The following is a 26,701-nucleotide window of genomic DNA, read 5'->3' on the forward strand; positions in this document are numbered from 1 at the left end:
TTGATGATAAGGGGCTGCATGTCAGGTAAAGGCACTGGGGAGATGGCTGTCATTACATCTTCAATAAATGCCCAAGTTTACATTGATATTTTGGACAGTTTTCTTATCCCATCAATTGAAAGGATGTTTGGGGATGATGACATCATTTTTCAAGATGATAATGCATCCTGCCATAGAGCAAAAACTGTGAAAACATTCCTTGAAAGAAGACACACAAGGTCAATGTCATTGCCTGCAAATAGTCCGGATCTCAACCCAATTGAAAATCTTTGGTGGAAGTTGAAGAAAATGGTCCATGACAAGGCTCCAACCTGCAAAGCTGATCTGGCAACAGTACTGTTTGTCACTCATTAAGTCAATGCCTCAGAGACTGCAAGCTGTTGTTAAAGCCAGAGGTGGTGCAACAAAATACTAGTGATGTATTGAAGCGTTCTTTTGTGTGTTTGTTTTTCATGATTCCATAATTTTTTCCCTTTGCTTGGTCTGGAAAAAAAAAAAAAAATTACCCTTACGGAGTACCACATTTTTTATCTTTATTTCTTTTAGTGTTTCTTAAAGCCCTAAAGTTGCTATTTGAAATGACTTTAATGTTGTTGGGGGAAAAAAAAGCAGATCACAGACATGGCACAAAACTAAACAACTGAATGAACATCCTCTGAGCCCAGTGATAACATAATTTTTGCCAGGGGTTGTATGTGCATGCGGCTCAAAGAGTTGATTGAACTGTTAATTTGATATCTTAAATCTGAGGTCGTCTTCTAGAGAAATCCACATTTTTCTTAATGTGTAAACGAGGTGCTAAGATCTCTGGGTGAGACAGATATTTTCCCTAGAGTCTGCTTCTAGAACTTATTTTATTGCTTAGCAATGCCTCTGTGTGTAAGTTGATCTTCTCTCTGTGTGTGACATCAGGCTCTATTCATGAAAGGTCAGGCGTTCCCCCAGATATAATTACTATTCAACTGTTCAGTTTGCATATCTTAGAAAATAAGTTATGCATTTGTTACCTGCTAAATGTATTCTCTTGTTACGTCGCCATCTGCTGGCACGTATTTGTTAGTTCAAACTGGGCGTGGCTTCACACAGCAGTTGATGGGTCACTTGCTCTTGACAGCCATTTTATAGCCAGAGTTGCTGTGAGACAGGGACCACTTGTGATGGGCTTGTGAAGTTATCAATTTCTGACCAGCGGCTTCAGAGAAAGTTAGTGTCGTACCGACAAGTATTACTTCTGTATCTGGGTTTAAATAAACAAAGTCTTGAATTGTACCCACGCTGTGGTCTTACATTTGGGTCTACCGATGTGGAGTCTGCGCTGGTCCTGTCTGCGCCTCATCTTAGATGTGGAGGTAAGAAAAAACCTTGCAGCACCTTCAGTCAGCTACACCCCCATTCACCTTATATGGAGACAGACTAGTCAGAAATTGTTTGAGTCCAGTCATCGTGTCTGCCTTATGCCTGCACACCAGAGCACAGCTGTATCTCACACAGGAGTCTCCCTAGCAACAGGCAAGTCAGAGAGGGGCGCAGCACGTCTGCAATAATCTACACTTGCCTAGAAGTCTTCTGAAAACTTCACCAAGCCGTTTCACGTTTAAATGAACACGTTGTTTGCACAATTAAAGAACAGGTTATGTATGCGCAGTTTCACCTCAGATCACGCCTTTTTTTTAAACAAACTTTCTGCATATTTTACCTCAGCTTGTTATACAATTTTCTTCATAGCAATGGTCACCCAGTCTGGAAACCCTGCAACTCGCTCAAAATATTTTGGGAATCCTATTGGAGTGACCCATGGGAGGGAGCTGTGCAGTAATTTTTGGCACCCAAAAATCAAAATGGCAGAAAAATGTCCTGCAGAATCCTCCGGCAGTGAAATACAGCAAGTGCAGCCTGATTCTGAACATTATGAAGAGCAGGAAGCAGAGCCCACACTTGCAGCAGACATAATTGCACGACCAATATGTTCTCTCAAACCGATGCTAAGTCATTAAACTGCCATACCACACTAGATGAGCTCTGTCATAATCTGGAAGGTCTATGGAAACAAGTCTCCTCCCTCATGTCCTCTAGATTTTTAATTATTTTTGAGATTTTGTTCTCTGGTAATAGTGTTAGAGAATGCATAATGTGAAGAAAATAATTCTATACACTTTTTTTTTTTTTTTTTATTAATTTTCAAAGTTTTGAGGCTAAACCACACCTCGACCCTGCAGCAGCTTCATTCTACCCAGAAACATATCACCCCTTCACACCAGATAGCTTATACGAACAATGGGCACCACAAGCTGACACCTCAACAAGGATTGAAAAATCAGACCTGTCTTACTTTGCTAGGTTCATGGTGAGCAGGGAGCTAATCCACACCAGTCTCTTGAAATTTGATGACTGTGCAGAGAACTAAAGAACCTAGAAAGCAACCTTCAAGGCGGCCGCTTCCGCCCTCCACCCATCTGCAGAGTAGGAGCTCGATCTTGTGATCAAATGGTTTGACCCAGGCTCTACAAATCGTATCAAGTGCCCAGACTTAAGGCTCTTCATACAATTTTTTTAGGACTGTCTGTGGGACAATCAGGGACAGGTCTCGTTGCTGCCTGGCATAGACTTGAAGGTACCTTTGGCAGTGCTGGAGCCATAGAAAGGGCTCCGTTCAAGAGACTGCAGAACATCCCAAGGATCAATCTTAAAGAAGTCCACAAGTTTCTGGACTTAAGTGATCTGCTCTTGGAATTGGAATTTGCAAAAAAAAAAGGCTCTTGTCTGTCTGGACTGTTATCTGGACACTGCCCAGGGAGTGAACCCAATTCTCACAAAGCTGCCACAGTTTGCAAGAGAAATGGGCAGCGTGGGTCTTGAGATACAAAAGAGCACACTGTCACTTTTTTCCGCCATATATACATTTCTGCAGGTTCATTGATGAAAGACCCCAGCCTCCATTTTCTGGAGTTTAACACTATACAGCTCCAGCAGCATAATCATTAAGCTATGAAAGCATCACACACAAACAGACTTTAAGAACAGTGTGAGCGTTAGTCTTTCTAACTTGCCACCACCTGCAGTACCTACCGGTAAACATTACACAGCGTCGTCCGGAGACAAATCTTTCAATTGTGAATGTCCCATTCATAAAAAAACTAGCTCGCTGAACATGTGCAGAGGATTTAGGTCCAAAACCATACAAGAGTGCAAGAACATACTCGGTGAACTTTGGGTTATTTTTCAGATGCTACGCCTCATTGGAACATATGGCCAAGGACTCTAAATATGCCATTAAGTGTGAGTGTTGTAGTGACACACGCCTCAGCTATGCATCCAGCCCCATCTACCAGTGATTCACCGGCCAGTCACCACCAGTCCCGCTCCAAGCCATGGCGGGGAGCCTAGAATCACGTAAACTCTACCACAGCTGGTTCCTGCTCATGCTTGGAGGTATGTGGGGAGGACCAGAGTGTCAAATGCTGTGCCAAGATATGTCTGATCAGAGTTTACCCAGAAGGACAACCAGAAAAGGCAGAATACATTTTCACCATCAAGTGACCAGCAAACCCTACACTCTGAACACTTGCTCGGGCCACATAGAAACTAGTGGCAGAAGGACTCATCACTTCTCCTATAATTGGAGACAAGAAAATTAACCTTACCAACGTTGATCTAATGTGATCATATACCCAACCATAGGGATGAGATCCCCCCCCCCCACCCCGGAAGCTGCATTTCACCAATCACAAGTAAGGCACCTAGCCAACGTTATCCCACCTATGGATATGAACGCCAAGATTCTACTCCTGCTTGGCAGAAACCATTTTCAGGGTACACAAGGTGTGCCAACAGTGTGGTGGTCCTAACTACACCCCATATGCTCAGAGACTGGTCGGAGGATGAGTAGTCATAAGAAATGTATGCTTGGATCGACCAGGAGTGGACTCCTTTTAAGACTTGTGTGGGTTGGGATGGACGCACAACCTTCTATCACTACGAGGTGAAAAGTCTCCAGACTTCATACAGCTGCCTGACACCATTCCTTCCCCTGACTACTTGGGAAGATCAGTGTCTCACACAACTAAGGATGACACTAAACTAGCCTGGTTTTTAGATACAGAATTTATCAAGATAAAGCACAGTGAGTTCTTTTAGGGATAAAACCAATCCCTTCTCCCTTACCCATCTGAGCTAACAGGGTAAGGCTCCCAAACAATCGAGCACAAGCTTTGTCCAAATTCAACTCTCTTCAGCGTGCACTAAGCAAGCGCTAGAATTGGAGCTGGCTGAGCGCAGACATGCCAGAGAGCGTTGTTGGGTCGATCAGCACCAGATCTATTGGTTGCCATTGATCAAAAGCTCAAATACCGCACCAAGGATCTGAACTTGGAGATAGACGAGTCTGTTTGTTTGGAGTGAAGCCACAAGCGAGAAATGAGGCTCTGATTTGTAAAGTCACATTAATGCTGTCAGTGTCACAAGCCTGAGACTACCCGAATCCTCACCAGCAACCTGATCCAGGACCTAATCGTGCCCTCCTAGGACGCCTCTGGCCTGTCCCTGATCATGACCAACCAGGACTTCCATCGCATTAAGGACTGGGCGTGAGACCTGACTAAAAGGCAGAGCAGGAGAAGGCACTGCAGGCTATGACTGAAGAAAAAGGAGACCATTGACTCTGCTAATCGAAAGGAGTTCATGAAACCATGGGAGATGCTCCACAAGAAGAACGAGAATCTGAGCGAGGAGGAGGCCCAGCAGAGAACACAATAACTGCTACAGTGTGCCAATACCATGCACATGGAGCAGGAGGATGAGATTTAAAAAAAAAAAAAAAAACAAAAAAAAAAAAACTCGACTAGATTATTTTGAATGCCAAGTGCCACACCATTCACGATGTCCAAATCCTTGAGAAAAGCCTCATATCAAAGGAGATGGGTGAAGAGACTTGACCAAATGATGCAGGCAGAGCAGCAGAAAGCCATCAAGATGCAGGAGTAGATTCTCAAACTGGAAAAGATCAGAGGAAAACCACAACATTCAGCAGATGGAAGGAAATGCGCAAAGAAAAGATAGGAACAGCTGGAAATCCAGGCTGAGATCAAAGCGTCACAGAACGAGAGGAAGATGGAGAGTAAGGAGCAAGAGCAGCTGGCAAATCTGCGGATGCTGAAATACACCAAGCTGAGACTGGCTCAAGAAGTAGAATACGAGGTGGAACAGGAAAAAAATAGAAAATAAGACCTATATGTTGACGTGTGTTGCATGCTAACATACCTTCTATCATTACTGGTTTTTGGACTGTATTCAAAGGACACTAGTTCAATAGTGAAATCCCTATTGGAATTTTCAGACGGGAAGTATGCCGTTCACCCTGACTATAATTAGTATTCAGCTGTTCGGTGTGCATATCATAGAAAATAAGTGCAGCACTTGTTACCTGCTAAATGTATTCTCTTGTTATGTCGCCATCTGCTGGCCATTATTTGTTTACCGCTCCCTATTGTTCATTCCAATTAAGCTGGTTCAAACTGGGTGTGACTTCACACTGCAGTTGATGGGTCACTTGCTCTTGGCAGCCATTTTTATAGCCAGAGTTGTTGTGACAGGGACCACTTGTGCTGGGCTTGTGAAGTTATCAATTTCTGCCTTGCTGATCATTGTTGTTCAGTGTCCTATTGATAGTGGGCTCATTTAACATTGGCTAATTTGAGAGGCCATTTGTTGCTTAGAGGTAACTTTCTGTTCATTTTTTACCACGGGCCTATTATACACCTTGCTTTTGGAGTGATCTTTCAGTGAGCAGTGATTGTAGGCAAACACCCCCACTCTGACAGCCAGCTCTGTACGGTGTGCAGCAGAGTCTGCGGTCAGTCAGCATGCTGGGGCATGCTTACTGTAGCCGCGCCAGCACTCCCCTGACAAAGCCAGATCCTAGGAGGAATAAAGTTAATTTTCTCCCAGTACTGTGGCAGGGTACTTTCCCAAAACTCTCCTAAAAGCAGATTAACACTTTACCTGCAGATCAACAGTGTTCTGCTCTGATGGCTCACCTTTAACATGTGTGATGAAATGTTATTGTATTAGGAGAGAGAAAATATTATATATACATATATATTTTTATCTCCATATCTCCGTATTTTTCGGACTATAAGACGCACCCCAAATTTTGGGGTGGAATATAGAAAAAATCTATACATTTTTATAAGATGGGGTCCGTCTTAGTCTTAATAGGTACAGTATCTTACCTGGGGGTTGGTGGAGCTAGGGTCACAGGGAGGCAGGATCTTTCAGCAATCTGGTGCTCGAGCAGCGGGCGGGGAGTTGCGGTGGAGCAGGATTGCAGGGCCCTCCGTTCCCTCCCTCAGGAACCTGGCGGCTGCAGCAGAAGAGATGGCTGGGGGCCCGGGGCCTGGCTTGGGGGGCCCTTGGTGTCTGGCTGGGGTTAGACTGAATGCGGGCAGTGTCTGGCTGCGGGCCGGGGCGGTGAGCGGCGCAGGTTTCCGGTGTGTGTGCGGCCATCTTCCTGAAGCTGTGGTCTACAGGAAAATGGCCGCCCAAGCTACAAGTCCGCATGCGCTGGCTCGGGTTGCCATTTTCCTGTGGATCACAGCTTCAGGAAGTGACCGCGCACACCGGAAACCTGCGCCGCTCACCGCCCTTGCTCACAGCCAGACACTGCCCGCATTCAGTCAAACCCGCGCTGGCCCCCAGCCAGACACCCGCAGCATCTCGCCTCCTCCTCCTTTGCTGCCGACACAACCTTTTTAAAGGAGGGAGATCCCGCTCCACCGCACCGATGGTACGCAACGTTCAGACCATAAGGCGCACCCCCCATTTTCCTCCCAAATTTGGGGGGTGGTAAGTGCGTCTTATGGTCTGAAAAATACTATATAGAGATATAGATAAAAAAAAAATTATATTAAGGCTGATCTGTGTGGGCTAGGACCCAGCACCTCTGTCAGGCAGAGACCAGCAATCATGTGACTACTGGGTGTTGGAGAAGCCTTGTGTGGGCATACTTCTATTCAGCACATTGCTCACTGAGCCTGCAGAAGAGAAAACGGTGGTGATAAACCGCTTCGGTCTTCTTTGGGGACACTGCGGTTCATCTGTACAGTGCTGTGCAGTGTGGGCTCAGCAGGTCAGCGATCACGCTGCACAGCGCTAGACTGAAGACGGGGCAGGACATCTGGTTCACCATCTGGGACAGAGACCCAAATCGGAGACTGTCCTGTTGGGTCTGGGAAGATTGGGAGCTATAAATGTATCGCTAACATTGAGACTGTGTGTGACACATTATACTGCATCACTGGGATATGTAGAAGCATTCCAGAGTTATTACCACATAGTGACATGTCAGAATTGAAAAATAGGGCTTTGTTATTAAAGGGTTGTTTTCAAGCTGACTCTTGAGCAGCTCACAACTCATCAGTCTACTTTCTGGTTTCTAACAGGGTGGGTACTCCTTGAGTGACAGTTCTGATAAGCAGCAGAACTGTGATTTTAATAGAATTAGAATTCTAAAGCTCAGCCCTGTACAGTTCTACTGTAAGACATTCAGCTCTATGCTTTGTTCTTGGTGTACACTGTTATTACTATATTTACACATGGAGATAATAGTGAATTTAAACAAACACACAGCTGGGTACAGTGAGAGCAGTGATCATGGGGACCAGGAGATTGTGATTCTACCAGACTGATAAGAGAAGCTCATCAGGAGCTAAAAGAGGAGGGGGGAATGTGAGCAGCTAACTACTGTATAAAAATAGGTGAACTGGAGAGAGGTGACAAGTATTTAGGTAGTTAACTTCTCTCCTGGAATATAACTACTGAGCACACTTTATCCGGGGTCTGGGAAGGCACTAGTTACTAAGCTTCATGGAAATGTGCTGTACACTGTGTAAGATAAAAGCTTTGACATCAAGAAAATGATAGCTGATAGACTAAGCAAGTTAATTGCAAACTTGCTTAACTTCATGCTAACTAATTTTAAAGCAATTTAATAACTTGAGAATGCCTCTTTAAAACTCATTGTCTTAGCACTTTATGAGTTAAAAACACTAGCTAGCAAAGAACCCACCAGTACATCACTACTAGTGACCTTTATCTCTCTTGGTATTCTATAAGATTACCTGCTATAACTGCTTATAATTCAAAGCAACAACTGGAGTTGTTTAACCCTTTCACGACATGACGTGTGTGTGTGTGTACATCATATGCCGTATCCCCCTTTGATGTGGGCTCCAGCACTGAAGCACGCATGTTTTCCAGCACGACAGCTGATTTAATCAGATCGAAGCTTCAAGTTTTCTAAGACTATTGAAGCAAGTGAAAAGTAGAAAAAAGTTTGCCTCTTTTTACCCCATTCAAAATCATTAAAAAAATCAAATACACATTTTGGCACTGCCACTTTCAGAAATGCCTGATCTATCAAAATCTAAAAAAGAATTAATCCAATTGGTAAACAGCGTAACGAGAAAAAAATCAAAACCCCAGAAATGTTTGGTTTTTTTGGGGTTTTTTTTGTCGCCGCAACATTGCAATAAATGACTATCAAAACATCATATCTACCCCAAGATGGTATCAATAAGTTGGTGCGCAATAAATAATAAATAAGGCCTCACCCAGCCCCAGATCCCCCCAAAAAAATGGAGATGCTACAGGTCTCAGAATGTTTTTCCAAAATGTTGATTATCTTTTTCACCACTTAAATAAAAAAGAACCTATACATGTTTTGGTATGTGAACTCGTAATGACCTGGATAATCATTATGGCAGTTCAGTTTTAGCATTTTGTGAACTTGGTAAAAAAAAATTGGGGGAAAAAAATTGCAATGCCACATTTTTTCCAGTACATTATATGGTAAAATCAATGTTGTCGTTCAAAAGTACACCTTGTCCTTTTAATAAAGATGCCCTCATATGGCCATATTGAAGGAAAATTAAAAGTTAGGCTCTGGAAAAGAGCAAAAATAGAAAATGGCCTGGGAGTGAAGGGGTTAATACATACTGTCCCCCAGGGACCACTAGAGACAGTGATACTGGATTGGTCCCTTAGTCCATCCTATTAAAGAGATTTGCCAGCACAGAATGACTATTCAAACCAAGTGCATATGCACGGTGCACCCTTGGTGTGGCCAAACATTTGTGTACCCTCCCACCTACTTGTTTTCCTTCTCTAACCACATTTGGTTTAAGCAGTCATTCTGTGCTCAGACTTTCTATAAAGGTTTTCAAAAAGTCAGCGATATCTGTCTCCCTTCACAAGCTTCAAATGCTCAGTTGCCATCCCAATTTACACGAAGTATGTATTGGAGCTGTATAGTTGGTATTTGGACTTTTGCATAAAGATATTTTTTATTTGGGGTTCATCAGTCCGATTAAACCGCATCCAAGTAAGTTTGGTCCACATGGGTTCCCTTTTAAAGAAACTCTCATGTTAAATGACACTATTAACTTGCCGATATTGGATTAATCTGTAGGTTAATAGCGTTCAGACACCGTGCAGTGCCTGTACAGAGTGCCCCACTGCAGGGGGAAAATGTGGTGGTGCTAGCATGGTTTTAGTCACCGCTCTGTGCATAGAGCGGTGCCTGTAACAGTGCCCCTGGTACGGACTGACTGCAGTCTCATCATAGCCCTGGCTATCACTCCGTGCCACGGGTGCAATTACAGCCACCGCTCTCTATGCATAGAGGGGTGGCGTCAGTTTCAATCACCGCTATGTCTGCAAACTGAATACTGCCGGAGGGAATAAAGCTAATTTTCTCCCTGAAGCTGGGCTCTGCACGGTGTCATAACGCTAATAACCTGCAGATTAACCCTATATCTGCGGGTTAATAGCGTTATTTTACATGATGAGTTGGTCTTGACCTTTTGGAGAGTGGGAACAAGCAGGGCCTGCCTGCTGTTTCAGTACTTTAACTAATACTTTCACTTTGTTTGAAAGGTGTGAACATGTAAGGTGGGGTAGTGTTCCTTAATAGTGTGGAAATAAAATGTTTGAGCTGTAGATATCTGAATATTTCACTAGGAGGAAGGTTATATTTCTCCAGGAGGATTGGGAATGGAATTATGCATTTTATGTTAAATAGATGGGGGAATCTAGTGATACTAGCTGCAATCCATGAGCGAAAAGTCAGAAGGAATTTGAGGGAAGCTGCCTTTCCAGACAAGGTGTTGATTAGACATTGAGTTATTTTAAGGTTATGGGATGGGACCGGAACTGGGAACTCCTGAATAAGTAGAGTAATTAGAAAGTAGTGTCATTTTAAGTGCTCATATACGACACAACCAAAAGAGTTATAACTTCCCCCAGATTTGGAGCAGCGTGCTTAGCTTATAAAGCATTTGAGGGTAGTTTGCGGAGAAGAGGGAATCTATATTAGCAGTTAATTTCACATCTAGATGGACTATTGAAAGTGGAAGTCTTGCTTAAACTGTGAGATTGTGGTGGCTGGAATAGAGATGATCATAGTTTGGGATTTAGATTGGTTTATCTGTAGGCCAGAGACTTGTTTGAAGTTTTGCAAGGATTGAAACAGAGTAGGCAGAATGCTTTGAGGGGCAGTAAAGGAGAAGCTGAATATTGTCTCCAAACATGAAGAGCTTGTGAGGAAGTGACGCAGTTTCTATACCTTGGATGTGTGAGTTGTGGCAGAGGCTAATTGCTAGGGGCTCAATTGCAAGTAGAAAAAATAGCGAGGTTAGGGGGCACCCTTGATGTGTGCCTCTTTTAATGGGGGAAAGAGGCAGAAGAGAAGCCATCGTAGTGGATTTGAGCCGAGGGATAGCTGTATAGGGTATAAATCCATGAGAGGAATTGATCAGGGAAATTCCATTTCCACAACACTGCAAATAACTAGGCCCATGAGACCGATTCAAAGGCCTTTTTAAGGTAATGGGACAAAGGCATACTTGCCACATTGTGTTGCTTACAGTGATGCAGGAGATTAGAAACTCTTCATATATTTTTGGACATTTGCCTATGGGGGTACAAAGCCACCTTTAATTTTTGTGTAAGGGATCCCAGACGTTGAACTAAAATTTTTGCTAAGCGTTTGATGTCTGTTAATCAAAGGTATGGGTCTATAATTTGACCATACCGTGTGGTCATTTTTACTTTAGTATCAGATCGTGGATATAGCTGCTGTTAGGGAGGTTTCCCCTGTTATTTTGTTGGTTTCTCACAGAACTGAAATAACTAGCGAGATGGGGGATAAAAATAGGTACGTACTTTTTTGTAGTAAAGGGCTGTGACACAATCGGGGCCTGGTTTATTTAGGTTTAATTGACTGATACCTCTTATTAGTTTGGCAGAGGAAATGGCTTGATTTTAACTGGTTCCCGACCCCCCACTGTAGATAAACGTCGGAGCTTGCTGGGCTCTGTGCAGCGCCGACGTTTAAAAACGTTGGATGGTCTCGCAGCGCTCAGGACCCCCAGGGTCCTGCAAGCGCTGCGATTCCGGTGATGAGCGTTAGCTCTGACAGGGGACATCATCGGGACCTGATTGGATCAGGTCCCAGTGATGTTAACCCTTTGCAATGTTCTATATGCCGCGATCTATAGTGATCGCGGCATATAGAAGATAGACAGAGGAGAGGGGGTCGTCTTACTTACCTCTCTGACGACCCCTGATACCTTCCAGGACCTGGGGTTGCTATGACAGCTGGAGGTCACATGACCGCCTCCAGATCTGCCATATATGGTGTCCTGCCTGGCTCAGTCTGCAGCTGAAGCCAGGCAGGAGACTCTGACTGTGAAACAGTCAGCGAAGATCTCATGTAATGTAATACATGTCTATTACATTACATGAGATCAGTGATCAGAAAAATAAAAATGAATGTCCCATACAGGGACTATGTGTAAAAAAAAAAAAAAAAAAAAAAAAAAAAAAAAAAAAAAGTTTTTAAGCCCCGCGGGTGGTTTGCACGTTAATGACCGGGCCAATTTTTACAATTCTGACCACTGTCACTTTATGAGGTAATTACTCTGGAACGCTTCAACGGATCCCCCTGATTCTGAGAATGTTTTTTCGTGACATATTGTACTTCATGATTGTGGAAAAATTTCTTCGATATCACTTGCGTTTATTTGTGAAAAAAACGGAAATTTGGCGAAAATTTTTAGAAAATTTAGCAACTTTGAAAATTTTGAATTTTTAAGCCCTGAAATCAGAGCGATATGTCACACAAAAGAGTTAATAAATAACATTTCCCACATGTCTACTTTACATCAGCACAATTTTGGAACCAAAATTTTTTTTTGTTAGGGAGCTATAAGGGTTAAAAGTTGACCAACGATTTCTCATTTTTCCAACAAAATTTACAAAACCATTTTTTTAGGGACCACATCACATTTGAAGTCACTTGGAGAGGTCTTTTTGACAGAAAATACCCAAAAGTGACACCATTCTAAAAACTGCACCCCTCAAGGTGCTCAAAACCACATTCAAGAACTTTATTAACCCTTCAGGTGCTTCACAGGAATTTTTGTAATGTGGAAGAAAAAAATGAACATTTAACTTTTTTCACAAAAATGTTACTTTAGACCCAATTTTTTTTATTTTCACAGGGGTAACAAGAAAAAATGGACCCCAAAATTTGTTGTGCAATTTCCCCTGGGCACGCAGATACCCAATATTTGGGGAAAAAACACTGTTTGGGCGCACGGCAGGGCTCGGAAGGGAAGGAGCGCCATTTGACTTTTTGATTGTAAAATTTGCTTGAATAATTAGCGGACGCCATGCTGTGTTTTGGAGAGCCCCTGTGTGCCCAAACTTTGGAGCTCCCCCACAAGTGACCCAATTTTGGAAACTAGACCCCCCAAGGCACCTTTATGATGCATAGTGAGCACTTGGAACCCCCAGGTGCTTCACAAATTGATTCGTAAAAATGAAAAAGTGAAAAAAAAAAAAACCTTTTTCATTTTGAACCCAGAGGTACGGCACAGAATTTGTTTACATTAGGTCATCATATTGAATAAGTTGTCATTATTCTTGAGCGCAAGTGCTCGCTACTTGAGTTTGCATCGGGTACTCAGGTATGCACCATGTACAGCGTGTGCTCGAGTGACATGCTCGAGTCCCTGCTCCGCATGTTTCACGGTTATTAGACACCCAAAAAAAAACATGCGGGGATCGCTCGTGCATGGCAGGCAATCCCTGTAAAGTTTTTTGGCCGCGAAGCATATGGGGCTGAGACTCGAGCATGTCACTCAAATACCCACGATACTCAATGCATACCAGAGCACCCGATGCAAACTCAAGTAGCGAGCACTTGCTCTCAACACTAGTCGCCATATCGTCATCTTTTTTTCTTACTTTTGAAAAAAATCCCAACCCCAGCCCTAGCCCCAGCACAACCCTAGCCCCAGCACAACCCTAGCCCCAGCACAACCCTAGCCCAATCCTAACCCAAGAGTTTATTTTTGACGCTGTTCCTTGTGCGGTATAAGTGATTAGACGACTTTATTCTTCGGGTTGGTGTGATTACAGCAATGCCAGAATCCATATGGGGTTTTTATGACTGACAGCTGTCACACACTAAAAGACGCATTTTTTGTAAAATCTAGTTTTTTGCATCGCCATATTTTGAGAGCTATAATTTTTCCAGATTTTGGCAGACAGTCATTTGATGGCTTGTTTTTTGCGGGATGAGTTGACGTTGTTATTGGTGCCATTTTCAGGCACGTGACATTTTTTGATCGCTTTCTATTCCAATTTTTGGGAGGCAGAATAAACAAAAACCAACAATTCAGGAATTTTTTTTTTTTTTTTTTATTCTGTTCCGCGTGTGGTAAAATTGAGGTAGTTTATTCTTCGGGTCAGTACGTTTACAGCAGTACCACATTTGTATCATTTTTCTATGTTTTGGCGCTTAAACACAATAAAAGCTATTTTATAGAAAAAAATATTTTTTAGCATCGCTTTATTCTAGAGCTATAACTTTTTTATTTTTCGGCTGATGGAGCTGTATGGCAGCTTGTTTTTTGCGGGACGAGATGACGTTTTCAGCGGTATCATTTTTATTTATATGCGTCTTTTTGATCGCGTGTTATTCCACTTTTTGTTTGGCGGTATGGTGATAAAGCATTGTTTTTTGCTTCATTTTTTTTTTTTTTTTTTTTTTACAGTGTTCACTGAAGGGGTTAACTAGTGGGACAGTTTTATAGGTCAGGTTGTTCCGGACGCGGCGATACCAAATATGTGTACTTTTATTGTTGTGGGTTTTTTTTATTTTTTTTTATAATATTTATTGATGGGTACATTATATCTTTATTTTTGGTGTATTTTTTTTATTTTTTTATAATATTTTTGCACATTTTTTTTTTTTTTTTTTTTTTTTTTCCACTTTCACACAGTTTATACACTTTTTATTACTTTGTCCCACTCTGGGACTTTCACTTTTTTTTTTCTGATCGCCTGCATGGCACAGGAATGAAGCACCATCCCTATGCCATGAAGGCTGTCAGAAGTGCACAGTGTGAAGATTGCTTGGAGATGCACTGCGCATGCCCAAGCAATCGTCCTGCTCTCTGGTGACCCGGATGTTGTCATGACGACATTGGGTCGTCATGGCAACACCCGGGAAGCCTTTGCAGACTGCGCTGGAAGCCGGAAGAGGAGGTGAGTATCGCCGATCACCTCCCCTTGCCCCCGCAATGCCGCGATCGACTTCGATCGCAGCATCGCGGGGGTTAATGTGCTGGGAGCGGTGCAGGACCGCTCCCTGCACATAGTACCGGGTGTCAGCTGTGACAATCAGCTGACACCCGGCGGCGATCGCGCCCGCACAGCCTGTGTGCGCGCGCGATCGCCATGACGTACTAATATGGGTCTGGCTCTTAAGTCCCAGGGCACAGACGCGTATTAGTACGTCAGATGTTATTAAGGGGTTAAACTGTAAAAAAAAAAAAAAAAAAAAAAAAACAAAACACAAAATAAATAAATAAATAAAATATTAAACCAATAAATCCATATATTTTTACAAAACCAAAAAAAGTACACATATTTGGTATCGCCGCGTCCGAAACAACCCTAGCTATAAAAACTGTCACACTAGCTCCTTCTGTGCACACCGTAATAAAAATAAACGGAGCAAAAAAATATGCTTTCATCATATCACCAAACAAAAGGTGGAAAAAAATGCGATCAAAAAGCAAAATAGAAATAAAAATGGTACCGCTGAAAACGTCATCTTGTTCCGCTAAAAAAAGCCGCCATACAGCTCCATCAGCCGAAAAATAAAAAAGTTATAGCGCTCAGAATAAAGCAATGCAAAAAAAATTTTTTTCTATAAAATTGTTTTATTGTGTAAAAGCGCCAAAACATAAAAAAAAAATACAGTAAGTGTAGTATCGCTGTAAACATACTGACCCGAAGAATAATGCTGCCTGATCACTTTTACCACACGCAGAACGGCCTAAAAAAAACTCAAAAAACAATTCCTGAATTGTTGGTTTTTGTTAATTTTACCTCCCAAAAAAAACGGAATAGAAAGCGATCAAAAAATGTCACGTACCCAAAAATGGTACCAATAAAAAAATGTCAACTCGTCCCGCAAAAAACAAGCCGTCACATGACTGTCGGCCGAAATATGAAAAAATTCTAGCTCTCAAAATATGGTGATGCAAAAACTAGATTTTGCAAAAAAAAAAAAAAGCATCTTTTAGTGTGTGACAGCTGTCGGTCATAAAAACCCGATATAAATCTGGTATCTCTGTAATCGCACCGACCCGAATAATAAAGTAATCTAATCAGTTATATCACACTAGGAACTGCGTAAAAAATAAATAAAACCAATTCTTCACCTGCTACTGATTTGTTTATTATGTCTCCCAAAGATTGCAGTAAGGCTCTGCCCACAGTTATCCTGCGCTCTGCGCTGAGCGCTTACGCCAGAGTTTCCGTGTAAATCTCTGAAATACGTCATTCAGCCGGAACCCATGACTGAAGATTCTCTGTAATGAGGCAGATATAGGCCACTGTGGACGCCGTCTAGCCTGGGATCCCACGGTGTCATTTGTTTTAGGCGTGCATAAAAGTGCGGTTGGCCACAGTTTTGTGCACTTCTGAAAAAAAGGACACAGCGCTAAACAGAGGCCAGACGGAGTCCAGAGTAACTCTGCTGCCTCATTACAGTGAATGGAAACCCCGATGCAAGTGCTCAGCCTAGAGCGCCGGATAAATGTTACGTAAAATGTTCCCAATAAAAGCTTCAACTCAGTCCTCAAAAAAAGCTAGTCCCCACGCAGGTCCATCATCTGTTAAAAATATAAGGGACTTCCAAGTTACTGGTAGCAGAAAGGCTCTGGAAAAGCGAAATGGCCCTTGCCCCCCAAAAGAAATTCAGAAAATTTTGTGCTCCCAAATCCAAATGCCTATTCTACAATAATTTGTTCTCCAATTGTCAAATAGCACTCCGCCCCCCCCCCCCCAGATCTCGCCGTATGGCTGAGCGGTACGATACAGGCACATATGGGGTATTGCCACTTTTAGAAGAAATTGTGTGACACATTTTGGCACCATTTTTACCCATTGCCCTGTGTGAAAATGTAAAATCTGAGGGTAAAACATTTTTTTGCGGTAAAAATATAATTATGCTTTTTTCACTGCCCAATGGTATAAATTTAAAAATTAAAAAATACTCACTACTTCCCTAGATGAATTCCTTGAGAGGTGTAGTTTACAAAATGGGGTCACTTGTGGGGGTTTCGGCATGTCAGCGACTCTTCAAATGTGACATGGTGTCTGCCACCTATCCCAGCCAACATAGCGCTCCTTTCTCTTCCGAACCCTGCCGTACACCAAAGCAGTGGTTTTCCCCCACATATGGGGTATCTGCATACTCAGGAGAAATTGCACAACAAATTTCATGGTGCAATTTATCCTGTTACCCTTATGATAATACAAAATTTGGGAATGAAAAACATTTTTTTGTGGGAAAAATGTGAAAATTTTATTTTTACAGCTCAATATTATAATCTTCTGTGAAGCACCTTGGGGTTCAAGATGCTCACCACACATCTAGATAAGTTCCCTAAGGGGTCTAGTTTCCAAAATGGTGTCACTTGTGGGGGGTTTCCACTGTTTAGGCACATCAGGAGCTCTCCAAACGCAACATGGCGTCTGCTAATTATTCAGACAAATTTTACCTTCAAAAAGTCTAATGGCGCTCCTTCCCTTCCGAACCCTGCAGTGCGCCCAAACAGTGGTTTTCCCTCACATATGGGGTATCAGCACGCTCAAGAGAAATTGCACAAAAAAATGTGGGGTCCATTTTTTCCTGTTGCCCCTGTGAAAATAAAAATTGAGTCTAAAGTAACATTTTTGTGAAAAAAGTTAAATGTTCATTTTTTTCTTCCACATTACAAAAATTCCTGTGAAGCACCTGAAGGGCTAAGAAACTTCTTGAATGTGGTTTTGAGCACCTTGAGGGGTGCAGTTTTTAGAATGGTGTCACTTTTGGGTATTTTCTGTCATAAAGACCCCTCAAAGTGACTTCAAATATGATGTGGTCCCTAAAAAAATGTTTTTGTAAATTTTGTTGGAAAAATGAGAAATCGCTGGTCAACTTTTAACCCTTATAGCTCCCTAACAAAAAAAAAAATGTTGGTTCCAAAATTGTGCTGATGTAAAGTAGACATGTGGGAAATGTTATTTATTAACTATTTTGTGTGACATGTCTCTCTGATTTAAGGGCATGAAAATTCAAAGTTTGGAAATTGCAAAATTTTCTGAATTTTCGCCAAATTTTGGATTTTTTTTTCACAAATAAACGCAAGTTATATCGAAGAAATTTTACCACTATCATGAAGTACAATATGTCATGAAAAAACAATCTCCGAATCAGGGGAATACGTTGAAGCATTCCAGAGTAATTACTTCATAGTGACAGTGGTCAGAATTGAAAAAATTGGCCCGGTCACGAAGGCAAAAACAGGCTCTGGTGCTAAGTGGTTAAGAGACTAATCAAGGTAGGGTTGAGGAAAGTGTCTATCGTTTGCAGGTTGCTAGGGGAAGGGTTGTATAGTTGGTCGAGCTGCTGTTGAAACAGACAAGTGATTCGTTGTGGGTTAAATGTGAGACTAGGGTCTGTGTGTAGCTGTATCAGGTGCTTAATACAGGAAGGAAGACCTTTTAGACGTCGAGCGAAATTGGAATTGCATTTATTATTGCGAGAAAAAACACTGCTGAGAATCGAAAGGCTCGATCCTCATTCTCAGAAAGGCAAAGGTATAGCTCGGTGCGTACGTGTCCTGATATGGTGAAGTGGGGGGCGAGCTCTTCATGTGGGAATCTAATGCGGACACCCTGCTCTCTAGATCAGCTGTTCTAGCAAGTCTTTGTTTTTCTTTCTTCTTTCAAGCAGCTTCTTGAATACAGAAACCCCTTTGGACTGCTTTGTGGGCCTCCCAAAGAGAAATTGGTGAAGCGGCAGACTGCTGGTTCAAAGAAGTAAACATCAAGGTGGTTACAGTCTTTAGGAGACTTCTGGGTAGGAAAGCTGGGAGTCAGAGCCCAGTTAAATGGGTGTGGATGCAGGGAGGAGCAGGGTGATGAGGATAGAAATGTTCCTTATATTAGTTTTCACTAGAATAGACCATATATTCGCTCATCCAGCATTAATATCCAAGTGGCGCAGGGAAAAATAGGTTTAATCTTTGAAGGATGCAGTTCTCTCCAGAAGTCTTGCCCAATGATTGGAAAGGTGCATACGGAGGGAGACTGTCTACTGAAGGTGAAAATGATGGGGAACCTGGCAACTGGAGGTCTGTAGACTTTATCAAGTTTGGGGTTAAAAAAAATGCAATTTGAGTCGCGCCAAAGCAGCGTAGTGCCTTGGTTATGTTCTGACACTAGGTCGAACAGACAGGAAATTAAGCAAGATTGGTGAGTGTTCGGGGTATAGTATGAAAACCAAGTCACCAATTCATCCAAAATGGTACCTGTTACCATTAGATAACAGCCGTCGTTGGCTGCCACTTGTGATTTGAAGACAAGAGACATATTGGCTGCGCCTTTTAGTTTTGTTTGAAGCATTAGTGATGTAAGAGAGGGACATGAATTTTGGGTGTGATGTTTTGGAGAAGTGCGTCTCTTGAAGACAGATCATGTCTGCTTATAGGGATCTGTAGTAGCGGAATGCTTTAGTGCTTTTGTGTGGGGAGTGAAGGTTCCACACATTGTGTGACAGAATGGTTAAGGGCATGGTGTTGGAGATGGTTGGATCCTACAGTGAGGCTTTACCTGTGAGGTGTAGTTAGTAGTTGAGGTACTAGTTCGGGTAAGGTAGGTAATTTTACATCCCCTCCAGCGTGTGAAAAGGTTGAGGGTTAGGTGTGAAACGAGGGATTACAGCAAGGATAAAGTGAAGAAAACAGGAGAAGGGTGTGGCGAGTAAAGAACATGGCTCAGCACTGTGTACTGAGCAGCAGTGTTTAGTAACATTGAAGAGTCATGATTGTTTTGTGAAGAGCTGCTCAATAAGAACAGTAGCTGTGGGGAGAGTTTGAGGGGTTGGAGACGGGCTGGTTAGAAGTGAGTGTAACTGTATGGATGGTGTTTATTGGTCTAGGAATGGGTGATTGTATGATCTTGACTCTAGAAGTTAAAGATATTAGGTGGAGTTACGGGGAAATGAGCTCTTCCAGGGTGGAAACTAGTGCATGAAACATTTGGTACAAAGTGTAAAAATATGCTCAAACGACTTCATTAAGGGCCGATCTGCTACTTTGAATATAAGAAAGGTACTCCTTGGTTCTAGATAAAATCCACACCCCACCCCAGCAATCATCTCATTAGACGCGGAAAAGGCCTTTGATAACATAAATTGGGAATGGCTATATAAGGTAGTAACAAAAATGTCATTAACAGGTCCCTTCTTTAACTACGTACGTAATTTATACTCCTCTCCAAAGGCTCAGATTTACACTCCAGGCTTTGTCCACTCCCTTTCCCCTCGATAAAGGAACGAGACAAGGCTGTCCATTGTCCTCTCCCCCCTCCCCTCCTGTTCAATTTAGCTCTGGAACCCTTAGTCCACATATTATCAGATCCATACACTTTTTCAGACATCCAGTTCACAAAGAAATCAATACAGGCAGCCTTTTTTGCTGACGACGTCCTTTTATTTATGCCTGATCCCATTCAGCATTTGCCTAAAGTTCTCTAACTACTTAAAAACTTCAGCACTTCCTCTCTCGGTTAGGAGGGGAGAGTAATAAAGTTATTCCTTCCCGAGTGGATCTTTGGGTGGCATACGTTAGCCCCCACATATATCTTGATACCCAAGTATGTAATTTATTGCTCGCCCTCGTCTTTATACATTCTAAACGATCTACCCTTATCCTTTATGGGTAGGGCACACTTGGTGAAGATAAGTATGGCAAAAAATCATGCATCCTCTACAAACCTTACCATTACTTTTAAAACACTCAGACATAAAGAGCTTTTAGTCAGTTCATCTGGAAGGGAAAACGTCCTAGAATTAGTATGAATAAACTCATAGCCTCCAAGGAAGAGGGGAGGTATCAACTGTCCATGCATTAGAAATTACAACCTAGCTTGCCTTTTTTGATATATAATAGATTGGCTTCATAAAAGACATACATGTTCGGACTACTCGCTACCCTTAGTATCTCTAAAGATCACGGATTTCTTGATTACTATCTCTACATGGAAAGCAGTCAGGAAAAACTATGGCCTTTCATTCAGAATCTCAAAACGCCTTCTGTTATGGCACAACCCAGAATTCCCCCAAGGTAGTGAAAATAAATTCTTTATAAAATGGCAACAAGCAGGTATTGTGAACATCTCCCCTTCACCCAATTGAACAGAGATGGCTAACGTGCAGAAACTTTAGGAAAGTATGAACTACCCCCACAGTACTATTTCCAATATAAACAGATCAAACTCTCCATCATGGCTAACTTAAGAGATGTTACCTCTGAAACTTCCCGAAATGAACTGGATAATATCTTGTCATCTCAAATGGGTACGCCCTCAATATATACACTATATTCATCAATGAAACCTAACCTTGTGGAAACACGCCTAGATACCTGTAAGTACTGGAAACAAAAATTTGATGTAGCTATCCCCGAGAAGATTAGAACGGGTTGGATGTTATTCAGGAAACAGATTATAAATGAGTCGTGGAGAGAAATCAGTTCAAAATCATGCATGGTGCAATATATGCCTTTAATCTACCAAAAAAGACCCACTTTCTAATAGACTAACTGCATGTCCCAAGTGCCAATATCCACGCTGACCTCCTACATGGCCTTTGCGTGTGTCCTGAATCGGTTTCCTATTGGGATGAGGTGGCTGACATGATTAACACCACATGGGGACCAGGATATGTCCTTTCTCCATGTTTAGCCTTGCTGCATGTTTGGACAAACATAAACAGCCCTATCAAATTAATAGGGAGTTGTTGTCCCCCCCCCCCCCCAAGTTACTACATACCTGGCTTATATTGGGTAAAAAACAGCTCCTAAAACATTGGCTAGATTCCAGTATGCCCCTGCCCCCCCATTACAGAACTAATAGCACAAATGAAGCATTATATGGAGGTAGAACAACAAGATGCCCTTTGTAATAAAGAGAAGCAAGCGGGCAAATTCCTTCTAAAATGGAAACGGTTAATTACAAATTGTTGTTCAATAGAGGACAAAAGGAAAATGGTAGAACCCTTTACATATACAGCATGGCATATACTAGATCTCAAAAATAACTTTAGTCTCCTCACCTTTCTCTTCTTCATTTTATGTTAAACGAAGTAGACTTATCAATGGACCAGGACTTCTGACATGGATAATTAATGCATTTATATCTATGATGGCTTCAATGAGATACAAGACATACTGTCAATTAATTCATTTTGTTTGTTATATCTGTTATAACAATTAAATATGTGAATAGAATTGTTATAGACCCAGTCTGTGTACGGCCACTCTTACATCTAATCTGGTACATAGAGAGGTATGTTATGTATTTGTGTCTTGAAAAATCTAATAAAAATGATGTTGGGGAAAAAAAAACTTCGCAGCTGAGTATACAGGACCAATCCCTTTAAAAACAATGTTGATGCTGGGTTATAAGCAAAAATGAATCTGACCACGTCAAGATTATTCAGGATACACCAGCAAGGTGACAAATGGGTGCTAATTCTTGCTGGTGAAGCTGTTTTTGAGGAACTGAAGAAAAAAACTGATTTTCTCGCTCTGACGGCACCACGAAGAGAGAGAGGGGGGATCCGCCCTTCAAGGAAAGGAAACCAACAGATAAAAAGGGTGGGACCTCTCTGCATCAATTGGTTTCATGTCCTTGATGGGGAACCTACAGTTCAGCGTACCTGAGAAGAAAGATGATTACCTGTAAAGAAGATCCAGGCCTGGCCAGTCCCAACCAGGCAGTGGGGGTTCCCTGCCTTGGCCGGCGCAGTCACTTGAAGCGCCACCGCTGGGTCCCGTGGGCCTGCAGAGTGAGCGAAAGAGCACGGCCGCGGCACAACTCTGTTGGTTCTGGGCTTCCCATCTGCGCATGCGCGGGGACGCATCGGAGGTGCTTCCTTTATAACACGGCCGAAAGAGGGAACACGTGCGGAGACACCTGCAGACTAGGAATTCAGAGTTTCCTCTACAGCAACCAGGCAAGGATCCTTCTCATCATCATGGCCGTGGGAGTGGAAGATCTGGCAAGTCTACCCATCACAGCAGAGGCTCAAGCGTGGCTTTAACCTCCAGAGGAAATCCTTCGGCAGGCTTGGTTCCTCTACCTAATCCGGTAACCCTGGTTGCGTCAGATTGGTAAGTGACCTTCGTGAATGTTCACGATTTTAATTAGGGCCCCCCTTTTTTATTTTATTAGGGAAGAAAAAGCGTAGGCAAGACTAATCACAGGATTTTTGCCCTCTGCCCTGAAGAACTGCCTGCTTTAGTATGTTAAAAGACTCTACAGTTCTTGCATAGAGCAGACTATCTCTGAAGAAACTCCAAGATTTGCATCTGAGATGAGATCTATAGTTAAAACAGAGGTGGAGAATACATTTAGATCTCTACAAGGGGGTAAAAGAAGGAAACATAAGAAAAATAGAGCCACTTCCCCTAATACTGCTTCCAGTAGTTCAGAAGATATTGGGTACTCAGTCTTCCGATTCTTCCACGCTTGCTTCCTCGTCTCACGAAGATTGGAGTGGGCGTTGTTGCCACTTCATTCACAGCTAGGTCTCTATTGGTGTGGCTAGATCAGTTAGAATCTCTGCTCTGGGAAAAAGTGTCTCGGGTTAAAGTATTGGATACCATCCCCCTAATGCAAAGTGGCTGCCTTTCTGACTGATGCATCTGCTGACTCCGTTAGGCTGGCAGCAAGATCCACAGCTTTCTCTAATGCTGCCCGTCGAGCGCTGTGGATTAAGTGCTGGCCAGGAGACCTTCAGACCAAAACCAAGTTGTGTTCTATTCCCTGTGAGGGTGAGTTTTTGTTCAGCCCAACACTAGACGATATTCTGGATAAAGCCTCTTGAGAAAGCCAACAAAATCCAGGCGAAATGCACGTTGAGGCATCTTTTTTTCCACGGGTTCTCTTCCAGCACCTTCAGCTTTCTTTCCATCCCCCGGTAAGGCCTTCTGTTTATGTATTGACTACGAGCACATTCTAATATTGTGGCAGATTGGAGTCCAATAAGTGTATATTGCTATTTGCCCCTAGTCACTGTTTACTCACTTACCTACTTTGCCTGGGCCTCCCCACCCCACTGTTACATCTCGACGTTGTGTGTGTGGGGTTGTAAGCTATATAGTGCTGTATCCTCTTGATCTCATGTACCTCTGTCTGTCTATGATTTGACTTAACTATTTATTATGCTAATCTATCTAATAAAGATTTTCTATTGTCTTCTACCATTTTGCTCTTTCTTTTCTCCTTTTTTGATAATGTTTTTGAAGTTGGTATATTTATGCTGATTCTGGCACTGTCCAGTTCATCAGCAATGTTCATTTTTCCCCTCACCCATGACAGCACACCTGAAGAGAGGGATCCGCCCCACCAAGGACAGGAAACCGTCTGAAATAAAAGGGCGGTACCTCTCCCTCGCTTCAGTTTGTTTCCTGTCCTTGATGGGGAACCTGTCTGGAAGAAAGAAGACTTACCTGGGGCTGTTCTGGTGTGGAAGAGCGGGCACTGGCCTGTGCACCGGGTTCCAGTCTCCAGAAGCACCGTTCGCAGCTCCCCTGGGGTCCTGCGTCCGAGCGGGCGCATGCGGTGAGGCAGGCTCCGTCCTCCCGTAGACCGCTGCGCCGGCCGCGCAGTAACTTCCGGGTATGACACGCCTGACATCACGGCGCGGGGCACGCTGGGAGAGACGTGTCAGGGGGTGGCGCCCAATCCAAGATGGCGGCGCCCTGTGAAGTGTTCCAGGCCGTTTTTTTTCGATGGAGCTCTGGCCTGGGAAGGGGGGAGGGCCCATGAACCGGAGGAGGTGCTGGATGGCCCTATTTTAGGAGGGGGGGTTTATTCTGGAAGCGTGGTACGCTTCTGAAGCATGGCTGACCAGGATAGCCAAGAGCAGCAGCTAACCCCCCCCCCCCCCCCCCCTCAGCAACGGAAGAAGCGGAGGGATGCCTCTCACACCGACAGCCGCTCGAGCAATCGCAGTGGCAGCCACAGGAGCAAGGTGTCAAGCGCCTCTGGTCCATCTAGAAAGGAATCATCGGTTCCGCTACAGCCTCCGAATCCGGTACCCGTTTGTGACTTCCGGGGGTGAGTGATCTTCGTGAATGTCACCTTTTTAGTAATGGGAAGTCTCTTATGTGCTTCCTTTTATAGGAGCCTAAGAAGAGTAGCGCCAAGCAAAAGCACAGAATGTGTGCCCTATGCCAAACTTTCCTTCCCATAGATTGGCAAAAGCCGCTTTGCCCGAACTGCGTTGCTAAAACTATAGCGGAAAATTCCCTGGATTTCGCATCTAATTTGAAATCTATCGTCCACGCAGAGGTTTAGGGGTCCAACTCTGATTCCTCCCAGTCCGAGGATCTGTGGCTGAGTGATTCATCATCCTCTTCCTCATCGGATAACTGTAGACCCTGTTTCCCCATTGAGAGTACGGACAGACTGGTTAGAGCAGTCAGATCAACCATGGGTCTGGGGGAGGAGAAAGCATCCAAATCCCGGGAAGACGTTATGTTTGCGGGCCTTGGGAAAAAAAGACGCTCCTTTCCGGTAAGCACTAAAATTCAGGGCCTCATTGACCGAGAGTGGAAGAGACCAGAAAGATCAGGGTCCTTACCCTCCTTCTCTTAAAGAAGGTACCCCTTCGAAGAGAAGGACTCTGAGCCTTGGGATGAGATCCCTAAAGTTGACGGGACTGTAGCCAGGTCGTCCAAAAAAATCTTCCCTGCCCTTGGAGGACTCGGGCGTCCTAAAAGATGCCCTTGATAAAAAGGCTGACTCCTTTCTGCGTCATACTTGGGAAGCTGCAGCAGGAGGCCTGAAGCCAGCAGTAGCTGGCACCTGTGTGGCAAGATCCCTAATGGTGTGGCTCCAACAGTTGGAGGACCACTTAATGATAAAAAGGTCTCTAGGGATAGAATCCTTTCAAATCTACCCCTAATGCAGGCAGCATCGGCCTTCCTGGCGGACTCTTCAGCAGACTGTCAGGCTTTCGGCTAGAGCAGCAGGTCTATCTAATGCTGACAGTCGGGCCTTGTGGCTCAAAGGTTGCCCAGGCGACCTACAGTCAAAGCATAAATTGTGTTCCCTCCTGTGTGACGGTAGACTCCTGTTTGGCCAAAAGTTGGAAGACCTTTTAGCAAAGGCGGGCGATAAAAACAAAGGGTTCCCAGGATTTTCAGAGGACTCAAAAAGGTTTGGTTTTCGGAGGAGGAAATTTAATCGGGGTCGCCCTCCAGGAGATGGGAGACCAAGTCCAAAAAGGAGTCGGGCTATATGTTTGGGGGACCGTCCTCAAATACAAAGAGATCCTCCCAATGACGCTAAGCCAGAGGTTGGGAAGGCTTTCCCACTTTTTTCCAGCTTGGAAAGCAATTACACAAACCCCTGGATTTTTGAACATTGTAAGTGGTGGCCTGAAGATACGGTTCAGCCAGATCCCTTGTCGGACTGTACCTTTGTGGTTACCCCCAAAAGGAAGGTCCAGGAAGAACAGGTAACACTGGAAGCAGAAATATTAGGGCTAGTAAGGAAACGAGTCCTTCTCGAAGTGCTGATACCACAAAGAGGGAAGGGGGTCACTAAGGACCATCAACCTCAGGAGTCTGAACCAGACTTTCAAGATGGAGTCTGTGAGCTCGGCAGTGAAGCTCTTACACCACAATTGCTTTATGGCAGTAATAGACTTGAAGGACGCATATTATCACGTCCCAATTCATCCAGACTACCAGAAGTATCTGAGAGTAGCCCTGTTCATTCAGGAAGAGCGGAGGCATTTTCAGTTTGATGCCCTACCCTTCGACCTCTCCATAGCCCCGAGAATATTTACAAAACTAATAGCGGAAGTAACAGCCTTTCTACGAATCAAGAATGTAGTGATCGTGCCCTTTTTTAGACTATTTCTTAATAGTAGGGAAATCAGAAGTCCACTGCTCCAGTCAACTTCTAGAAGTCATGACGGTGTTGCATCAGCTAGGGTGGTTGGTAAATTCCCAAAAGTCAAAACTAACCCCCCAAGGACTCAGACCTTCCTAGGTCTAATCCT

The 26,701-nt window shown here is 43.4% G+C and overlaps 1 protein-coding gene and 1 pseudogene across 3 annotated transcripts in view; both read left to right on the forward strand.

The window, feature by feature from the left end:
* Positions 1-26,701, forward strand: part of HABP4 (hyaluronan binding protein 4) — a 138,149-nt gene that overhangs the window by 43,516 nt on the left and 67,932 nt on the right. The window lies entirely within an intron of this gene.
* LOC141165056 (cilia- and flagella-associated protein 45-like) lies at positions 4,278-5,220 on the forward strand (annotated as a pseudogene).

This window comes from Phyllobates terribilis, unplaced genomic scaffold (genome assembly GCF_046119375.1).
Source record: "Phyllobates terribilis strain yellow unplaced genomic scaffold, ASM4611937v1 Scaffold_1__5_contigs__length_1240528914, whole genome shotgun sequence".
Taxonomy (NCBI): Eukaryota; Metazoa; Chordata; class Amphibia; order Anura; family Dendrobatidae; genus Phyllobates; species Phyllobates terribilis.